Here is an 11,082-nt window from a genome sequence, read left to right on the forward strand (position 1 = left end):
CTGCATGATGCTAACTTGTCAATATGGACAAAATCTCTCAGAAATATGTCCAGTACCTTGTTGAATCTATGCCACAAAGGATTAAGGCAATTCTGAAAGCAAAAGGGGGGATTACCCGGTACTAGTAAGGTGTACCTTATAAAGTGGCCGATGAGTATATGATTGTAAAATGAGGCGCCAAACCCTATCCCTAAACCTACCCCTCATTGGTAGATAACAAATCTAACTAAAATGTATGAATGAGATTATACACAATAGCCATTAAATCAGAAGGTTACTAATTGCTGTGAGATTGCATAGGAAATACACAATATAATACTATTTTCCACAAGTTGAAAATCAAAACGAGTCATTTTAATTGAGTAATTTTTCACCAGGTACAGGATTTGTGTAATTCATACTTCTCCGCTTGTCACAGTTGCCTCGCTCGATCTAAACACAGCATATTTTTAAGCCCATGCTTCGCTTCACGGATAACTGACACCGCAATGCGTCTTCAGGCCAAAGCATTCAATTCTGCACATTGTCAAACCAGACTTAACAAAGTGACTCCAAACAAACATTCCTCCTCGTGCCGTGTTTTTGACATCTCGTCCTCGCTTTGTTTTTGTTTGTCTGCATTTGTGTCTAGAAGAACTTATGAAGACAAACCAGGTAGAGGTGAGAGTGATGGAGAGAGTGTTTTACGAAGGAGAGAGCGGGAGAAAGAGATAGAGGTTGAGACAGATAGCAGGGGTGCCATAGGTAATCAATACCACAGCGGTGACCTAAGTGTTTGCTCTCTCGTTTATCTCATTTCAAGCTGCAGGTTTGGACCATCTGACCGAGTAAACAAGAGCAACCCTCCTGAATTTAACCCTGTTATGTTAGTGGTTTTCTTTATTCATAGGTCATTTGTAGACAAATTAGATGTTTTTTATTGTGTGTTTGTGTGCCATTTTAATGAAACATAATTGTTACTAATCAAACATCAGTTCCACAACACCAGATTATCCATTAGAATTTTTATGATACAACTCAAAATTAGAAAAATTTGGGAAAGTATGGAAAACACAAATAAAAAAAGTAGTAAATTTACTTTGACTTGTGTTTTATTGCAGACAACACAACAAACATTATTTAATGTGTCCCTCATCATTTATTTATTTATTTATTTGTTTTCAAAATAAACACATATTCCAATTTTGGTATGTGCAAAAAACAATTGGAACAGTAAAGCATTTCCCACTTTGTAATGTTGCCATTCCTTTTCCAGCCCTTAAAAGACATTTAGGGACTGAAGGCACCAAGTGATGAAGTGGTTCAGCTGTAATTTTGTCCCAGTCTTCCTGCAAACAAGTCTTAAGGTGGTCAACAATACGGGGTCTTCGTTGTTGCTTTTTCCGCTTCAAAGTGTGCCACACATTCTCTATTGGAGACAGGTCGGGACTGCAGACAGGCCAGTCAAGCACCTGTCTCCTCTTCCTCCACTGCACATTGTGCTCCAAAATATGTGTACTTTTCAGCATTAATGGTGCCATCACAGAAGTGGAAGCTACCTTTGCCAAGGGCACTGACACAACCTGATAGCATGACAGATCCTGACTTTTGTACTTGTTGCTGGAAACAGTCTTGATGATCCTTTTCTTCTTTGGTCTGGAGCACACGACTTCCATTTCTCTAAAAAAAATACTTGAAATACTGATTAATCTGATTATAGTACGTTTTCACTGTGTGATGGTCCATCCCAGATGCCTCCAAGCCCAGAGAAGTTGATGGCACTTCTGGACACTGTTAACATAGGGCTTCCTTTTGGCAAAGTACAGTTTTAACTGGCATTTGTGGATGTAACTATGTATTGTGGATACCTGACAAAGGTTTGCCAAAGTAATCCTGAGCCCATGTGGGGATATCGCTTATAGATGAATGATTATTCTTGATGCAGTACCACCTGAGGAATCAGAGATCAAGGTAGTTCAGCTTAGTCTTGTTTTTTTATCCTTTATGCACTGAAATTCCCTCAGATTCATGGAATCTTTTAATTATGGTATGCACTGTTGAAGTGGTTACCAGGGGAGAGAGAGGTGACAAAAGTGAGGAGTGGGGTTGTGGTTGTTGTACGGTTGTGTCGCGGATGAAAGTGACGAGCGGGAGAGTGTCGTGGACGAAATGAAGAAAATTGAGGAGTCACAGAAGAAAGTGATGAGTGGGCGGGTGGGCCTGAGGTGCGTGCCCTGGTCCTTTTTTTTTTGAGCAACATTGTTTTTAAAGATTTCAACAATTTCCTCACATATTTGCTGGCAAACTGACGATCCTCGGCCCATCTTTGTTCCTAAAGGACTAGACCTTTCTTGAATGCTGGCATTTTTCTTAGACAGGCATTCCTATGGGAGAAAAGCTTAATACTTCATTACCTGTGACTCATTTGTGTTCTGACCACGTGTGATCGGTTGTATACTATATCAATAAAGTGTTTAGCCTTTTATAAACACTGTTGTAATATATTGAGCCACAAAGCATTGTTCTTATGCTATTTTTCAACAGGAGGAAAACGAATTACATCCAAATACTTCAAATAAAGTCTGTTAGCAAATTCAAGGCTATTTATGAAACCCAGGCATAGCACTGTATGACAATGCTTCAGATGTCAGGCTGTGTAAAGCCACATACAACAAAACAAAAACACGATGTATATGCCGAGATCAGCAGCTAATCAGCCGGAATCAGCTGAGGTGAAGTGACGGCGACCAGCGAGACCTAGCTGTCACTCAAGTGGCCACGCTGTTAATTATGCAGACTTAATAAAACCTAATATAAAGGAAATGGATGAGTTATAAAAAATTCACCCCCTCACAGTTGTCGTGAAGGGTAATATTAGCTATATGAACCAAAATTGTTTTTTGTATCAGGCTGTAAACACCTTTTTTTCTTCTGTAAAGTTGGCCGTTTTAAAAGTGGGCTCAAAAGAAATTTGCTCTATACGGAGCCAGGACTAGCAGAATTTCGATGAATTGCAGTTTTAGTTACTTCTGTACTGGATTCCTGAGGGAGAGCGGGAGGTTGCCGCTTGGTCTGAATGACAGAAAATGAGGTATATCTACAAAAGTTGACCAGACAAAACATGAAATATTTTGTGTTCAAATTGTCTGCTCGTCAGTTTTAAATGCCAACATATGATTTCTAAGTATAACAATTACATTTTTAGTAATTTCCATAATTTTCAGGAAGCATATTTGTTTTGCAGTTATACTCAGTCAAAATGATTCAAAATCTGTTTAAACTTCGCATATACTTTGTATATATAGCTGACAACCTCGCAGGACGGATATTTCAGAGGGTACTGTGCCATCCAAGCAGTTGTCATTGAAATGGAATGCTAACAGATACTGTCACAGTTTTCAGGTATTATAAACCTCCTCTGTGCAAACCCAGATGAGCTGCATATAATGAACAGCCGTCATAGCTGCCGCGGTTATGCTACAGTGCATTTTATGTGCTCTTCTCTGTTCAGTAACATTTTTGGCCCTTGGCGCTTGCGATTCCCTCTTTTCCTTCCGAGTGTGTGTCGCCGAACTGTCTTTGTGGGCTACACAGTCACTTTTTTGCTAGTTTCCCAAACTTGAGATGACTTTGAAATGAGTTGATTTTGGAATAAAATAACCTACAGCTGAGCCCAGAAGGGCCCGATTCCTCACAGCGCTGGAGTGCAATCCTCTTTATCTATAGCAGCTCGAGAGTTCCTATTTTAAAACGCATCTAAATTCAAGGAACAAAAAAAACCGATGCAAGGTGAAACGCAGCTCATTTGAATTGTGGATGCGTCAGTTTCAATATGCCTCTCCAGTTCTGGTTTAGCTGTAGTTTGCGGAAAGATCAGCAAACCAGGAAACCATTTGTGTCGGTCTGATAAAGTGTCACGGGCACTTATGCTGAGGGAAGCTGATGCAGGCTGTGTACTCGCTCATTATGGTGGCGTGTGCCCTTGGACCGCGGGTTGTTGGAATTAAGCATGGCATCCTCTAGAAGCCCTGGTAAAAATCTATTTTTTGGATGCCTACAAATCTCCTCAGCAGCTTTTTTGTGCTATCTGAGATGAACCCAAACCTGCAGACTCCTAACCGGTTTATCCTGCTCCACACAGTTGAAGATGCAACAGGCGATTGAAGTGGATTTCACGCTGAGGTTTCTCAATGAATACGTTTCTCTTCATTGCGGGAGACTTTGAGTGTAATGGGGCATGGCGGAGGCTTGGCCCTATGGTGCCACAATGAAGGGGGGTCTTCAACTTAGTAGAGGAAACATGGATATTTTAATAAAAAAAGAAAATAGACCTCATTTAGCTACAGTACCTTTACTGTAAAAAAAATCTGTAAATTGACAGATTTCCCTATTTCGTGATTCATATTTTTCCACTTAATTATGCATTTGAATTTCATTTTGGATTCTTGATCTTACCTCCAAAAGCGTTTGATGATGAAAAGTTTTTAATAGTGACTTTTATTGACATGTTTGTAGACGCTTTACTATTTCTACCAGATATTACCATGCCTTCAAATATGACCACTTGTGTACAGATTTCATCTAGACCCTTCCCTCTTATTTCATCATCCTCTTCACACCACATTTGCTGGAGCGCTCAATGTGACACATACTGTACATACTATTGAATACAAGAAGTCTGTTTCACAGAAAGCAAGTGATAAGAAGCATATGGAAGGCTACAGTTTATATACAACGCATTGAAACACGCATACCTTCGTAAGTAGACAGAATGAAGGTGGTCTTTTGAGGTTGTGTGAATGCGTTTGACCTTGATTTTTACACTATGAAAACAATTCAACAGAATGTGTTTTTAACTAAGTCTGGTTATCCATGTACACTGTACTTTGCATCATTCCAGCATAATTGGACTGAAAAAAATGTATGTTAATATCAGGTGTAGACAGAATTCAAATCACATACTACTATTACTACTACTACTACTACTACTACTACTACTACTACTACTATTTCTACTACTACTAATAAGGCTTGAGAAACACATTGGCTTGCTACCAAACTAAAGGCTTCATGCAGTTTTAACAGCCTTGAATGTGTCGTAATGCAACCCAGTATTAAAGGGCATCTATTTTACCTCTTTTTCAACATTTAGGATAAGTCTTTTATGTCTCCAGAATGTGTCTGTAAAGTTTTAGCTCAAAATACCCATCATATTATTTATAATACCTTTCTGTAAATTCGGAAATTTGAGCTGTCATGATATTGTAGCTGTTTTTGTTGCCTGTGCCTTTAACCCTTTAACTGCCCAACCAAGAAAAAAAAAAGTTTGGATTGCATTTATTAACTCCTAATGTCACTAGTTAACACATTCAATGCATTTTTTTTTCGAACACATCCCGTAATTTCTAAAATATCAGCCTCTACCAAATGGTTGATATGTCGGTTTGTGGTAAAAGTAGCAGACTTAATATATATACTATGTAAAAATCTGAAAATACAAAGTGTAAGACCAATTTATTTTTAAAAGTGTTCAAAATACTAAATCACCTTTTTAAAATATAATATATTTCAGATTCTCATTTAACATGCTTTCTTATTTATTTATTTTTTACAATAAAACCATAATCAAGTGTTGTAGTGCAACAGGAAGTTTGTTTGATTTTTATTTTTTTTTTGTAAACCAACAATGCTGTGTGTATAAGCCATTATTTCAATTCAACTAAATTCACCTTTATTTGTATAGCGCTTTTACAATGTAGATTGTGTCAAAGCAGCTTCACATAAAAGGTCATAGTAAACTGGAACAGTGTAGTTCAGTTTGTAGTGTTTAAGTTCAGTTCAGTTTAGCTCAGTTCAGTGTGGTTTAATAATCACTACTGAGAGTCCAAACACTGAAGAGCAAATCCAACGATGCGCAGCTCTACAGATCCCGAACCATGCAAGCCAGTGGCGACAGCGGAGAGGGAAAAAAACCTCCACTTTTTAAAGCAGTCATTATTTAAAACAGTAAAAACATGGTCAACCATTTGATAGAGGGGCAGTCAAAGAGTTAATGCAAATGAGCTGTTTTTTCCTGCCCACCATTCCCACATGCGTGTCAGAGCCTTAGATAATATGCATCTCACGATGTTATTTGATGTGTTTGTTGTGGAGATAATTCAAGCCTTTCTGCAAAGATAAGTCACACAAAATTTCGTAATAAAGTTGGTTAGCTTGCACACGCACAAACACATGCTCACGCTTTGCATTGTTTTTTCACAGCAAATGTGACAGGTTATACGATAATGTACACTACAGTATAGACATCGATTATGTTAATGTACAACATGAACCTGATTTAAGTCCACAAACAGAGCGTCTTCTTTTATAATTGTACTAACATGCGGCTGTGGTGATGAAGTACTGTATTTATTACAAACATGCACTGTTTTAAAAACATTTTAAACTTGTAAAACTCATTCTTGAGGTCCTGATGATCACAGAGAGTTGGAACAGATCTTTTGTTCTCAGTTGTTTTGCATGCATCCTGTCTTGTTGATATGATTATATGCATTAATATGGAGACATGTTAATACGCGGCTGTCAATTCGGTGGGCGGGGAAACCGCACTCCTGTCATGTTGTGGTGGGCTTCAAAATGGGAGGGATTTGGATCCTATTTTTGACATCAGACAAAAGTGTCCAGTTGTGAATGGGCCTTTACAAAGTATATACAGTATGACATCCGTTGTAAATACTGTACAAAGTTTTATATTCTGTATCAATTTAGGTTGGGCGAAGCGGTGGCACAGTGGGTAGCACGATCGCCTCACAGCAAGAAGGTCACTGGTTCGAGCCTCGGCTGGGTCAGTTGGCATTTCTGTGTGGAGTTTGCATGTTTCATGTACTAACATGCGGCTGTGGTGATGAATTACAAAGGGATTTTACTGTATTTATTTTACAAACTAAAATTCTTGAGATGCTGATGATCACAGAGAGTTGGAACAGATCTTTTATTCTCAGTTGCTTTGCGCACATCCTGTCTTGTGGATATGATTATGCGCATTAATATGGACACATTTTAATACGCGGCTAAATTCGGTGGGCGGGGAAACCGCACTCCTGTCACATTGTGGTTAGCTTTAAAATGGGAGGGATTTGGATCCTATTTTTAATGTCAGAAAAAAGCGTCAAGGTGTGAACGGGCCTTTACAAAGTATATACAGTATGACATCCATTGAATATACTGTACAAAGTTTTATATTCTGTATCAATTTTGGTTTACTTATTATTAATTGACTTATTGTCCTTTTTGTTTGTTTGTTACATGGCAACTAAAATATCTACATGTCATGTTGCTGCATAAGCACAATAATGCAGATGATAGATACTGCATATATGGACATACAGTATATGGACATAAACTACATATATAATAGATATAATGTTTGTGACAATATGTGTGCTCGTGCATTATCTTTTATCATTGAAAATAAACTACAGATGTACCCGATTGAAATGCTTCTATGAAAAATAAAGGAGTTTCATTATTGTGGTTTAAACAAAGCATCACACAGAAACGGTGACATTCCTCAAAACACATTTGGGAAACAAGGGGGAAAAAACACCTTTGATGATCTCATATCACAGCGGCTAAAAAGACTGGATGCCATATATTCGGCACTTTGAGGTTCTTATGTGAAAAAAAAAAAAAATTCACTCTCTGTTCACTACATAGGGGGCTGTGATTGTGAGAACACAGAGCTTGGAAATGCGTTCAAGTGTCTGCCGGCTCTTTAAATGGAGCTGTTTTTATGTTTGTGTATGCACTGAATTCTATGTGCGTATGTTAATAATGCAGGTTAAACGTTCAAAGCCTGCACTGCACGCATTTCCTTTTAAAAACAAAAAACTAAATATCAATCATGTGTTTCTTAAACTACTACAGTATTTAACCTGGTACAGAACTAAAGAATGATACATTGATACACGACTGCTTCCTGAATTGTGTAGTAAATTAAAATAAATAAATAAATAAATAAAATTCAGACACCAGCTATACGTTTTAATATATACAATAAATTAGTAGTATGTCTCCTAATAGTTTAAAATAGACTAGATAGCATACTAGCACGACTAGTCTACTTTTGGACTCTTGTTAGATGTCTATTAGATTCTATTTTTGTTCATTAGTTGTTGTTTTTGTTGCAACATAGGCTCATTCTGAAAAAATAGCCCTATTTTTGGAGATCGCAAATTATGTAGCCAGAAGTTCGTATGGCTGTATTGCGTTTTTACAATGAATACTATGAGGCGGTATGATTCCATTCCTTTTCACGCTTCTCAGCTGACCGCATACATCCATATGGATGACTTTCCCGTGGTTACCGGTTTGTCCAGTGGCTTGCCATATATGCTTGTGGACTTGAGACGCAGAGAGAAGTTGACCACGATGAAGGGGTTCAAGTCCAGTGAATAACGGTTCCAGAAAGTGGGTGCAAGAAGGCAAAAAATAAAGTAAACAAGTAAATAACAGGGTGAGAATGTAGTAAAATCTAAAAACATGGTAATAATCAGGCGAGGGCTTGAAAAACAACTGAAATTCATCTCTTTTAAGCTTTCTGTCTTTTCAAAAGTTGTAATAATCACTTATGACAGAAAGAAGTATACATACAGATTAGACTCGTGTGACAATTACTTTGACAGAATGGTTTCACTCTAAGCACTCAAACAACATCCTCTTTGAAAGAGAGACAAATCAAAAAGCCTGTGAAATTGAACTTTCATCTAGTTTAAGAGTGAGAAGAGTTTACTCAGTGCAGCCATCTGGATGCTGTTGTGCCCTTCTGTGCAACTCACTGCGACAAACTAGCCTCCAGAACCCGAAGCAGACACCAGACACCCACAAAACACCCTGCAGATTCAAGACCAGACAGACACTCAGCACACTTAGAAATGACAGAAAAAAGACTGATGATTTTTTTAAGAAAGATGAAGATTAACACCATGTTATTCTTCAATAATCTGTTTGAAGACTTAAATATGTGTAATAAAACAAAAAAAAAAATCTAGAATCTGAAGAAAAAGGCCCAGGATAGACACAATCTTTCCCTCTTTCCTGAACTTTCCTTTCCCTCGGGTATTGATAAATGCTTAGGTGTGACTGGTAACAAGATTTTGTTCAATATTTTTGATTACTTATCAAATTAAATTAAATTATAACTAGGACTAGTTCGCAAAAGTAGGTTTCAGACGTATTGCGATGTAGCGGGAAAACAGTGCGTCGTAGAGAAAATCTGAGTGACTCCACTTTTGTTCGGGCTGACCCAAGGATTCCAAAAGTGTAAAGTTTTTGAGCCTACGACAAACGGTTTACAAATGGCTGCCAAATTACTAAAATTTTTTAGTTTTTAGCGCTGTAGCGCCACCTATGGGCCGATTTGGACGAGCCTTTGGATCTGAGTAGCGGTGAGGAGTACTACAATCTGACCAAGTTTGAAGCTTATAGGCCTTACGGTTTGGCCTGGGCAATAGTGATTATGGCAGAAGTAAAATAATAATAATAATAATAATAATAATAATAATAATAATAATAAAAATACTTACAAAAACAATAGGGTTTCAGCGCTTCGTGCTCGAACCCCTAATAAATCACAACAGATGAGTAAATCTTTAACAAAATAACCATTTATTGCTCTCATAGGGTATATAAAGAGAATGACGAAATATCTCTGGGTCGCAAGTCTGTATCCAGAGAGGCCTGTAGTGAAGAGCTCTCAAGCTCAACGCTATGTATAAATTGGACTTAATCTATACTCTTAGATTTATCTTTGAGTACTTGATGTTGTTCATTTACTTCTGAATTGGCTTTTATTGTATGATTCTGTAATTCGCATGTTACACTTGTAATAAATGCTTACCTATTTAATTAATTCTGGAGTCTCCTGAATTTATAGTATCCAGTATACTATGAAGAGTCTGCGCTACATCTATGTTGTGACATGATTTCATAGATTTTTAAGATGCATTTGACTGTACGAAGCAGGAAGCACGGCAGCATGAAGACCTTTTATTCATCTCATCACTGATATTAGTAAGTCGTATGGAAATGACTTGGGTATTTAGTTAACCCTACTTCCTCTGACTAACTTCAGATTTTCAGATAGTGTAGAAGAAACGCAATTCTGGGGCGTGGAACTTAAAGCGACGTTTGGTCCCTAATGAACGTACAATAAAGAATATCGGACCCAAGAATATATCAAAATCTAAATTATATCACAACTAATAATATGATCAGATAAATGCAAACTGTAAAATTGAAATAATTAAAAGTGGAGTCAAATTGAGCTCAAAGCTGAAAAACAAATAAAAATAAATTCTAATAAATAACAAAATTATTTTCAGAAGCGCTTAAACGCATTTAACCTGCATTGGATTCCATTGTTGGGCTGATAAAATGAAAGTCAAAATACGAGATCCATTACAAGACTGTACTTTCATGAAACACCCAGCTAGTGGGTAAGTACACTCAAAAATGAATCACAATAAAGTTTATGATTAACTGTTTGTGACCTTTTGATTTTGTCTTTTTTTTAAAGGATGTTGTCAGATTCCTTAGAATCAATCTAAATCTCTTAAAATCAAATACTATTAGATTTAATAAATTTAAATATATGAATATGGCATAAATAGGTAGAAAAAGCCAGATCCAATTAGTTAAAATCTATGAGATTTATTTAATATTCAGGGGCAAAATTGACACAACTCCATACTCTACACAATAAATGAATTAACCCAGCAGTCACACAACGTTATAAACAAAGTTAAGACGTTAATATTAGGTTTGTTTTAGGTTGTCATGTCAGGTGACCAAAATTCAATGTCTAGCCAGAATCTAAGGATGTTATTTTGACATCTAATAATGACGTCAAATGACGTTGATATTTGGTTGACATTAGGTTCTGTTGGAAAGTGACCAAAATCCAAAGCCAAGCCAACATCTTAAACCAACTTCTTATTGACGTCAATTACTCACATTTAAGGTTATTGCACACTGAATCCGAAATTTCCATTCGTATTTTTTGCATTTTAAAAAATAAAATTGACCTCACGTTGTGTGAATAGT

This window comes from Danio aesculapii, chromosome 18, assembly GCF_903798145.1.
Source record: "Danio aesculapii chromosome 18, fDanAes4.1, whole genome shotgun sequence".
Classification (NCBI taxonomy): Eukaryota; Metazoa; Chordata; class Actinopteri; order Cypriniformes; family Danionidae; genus Danio; species Danio aesculapii.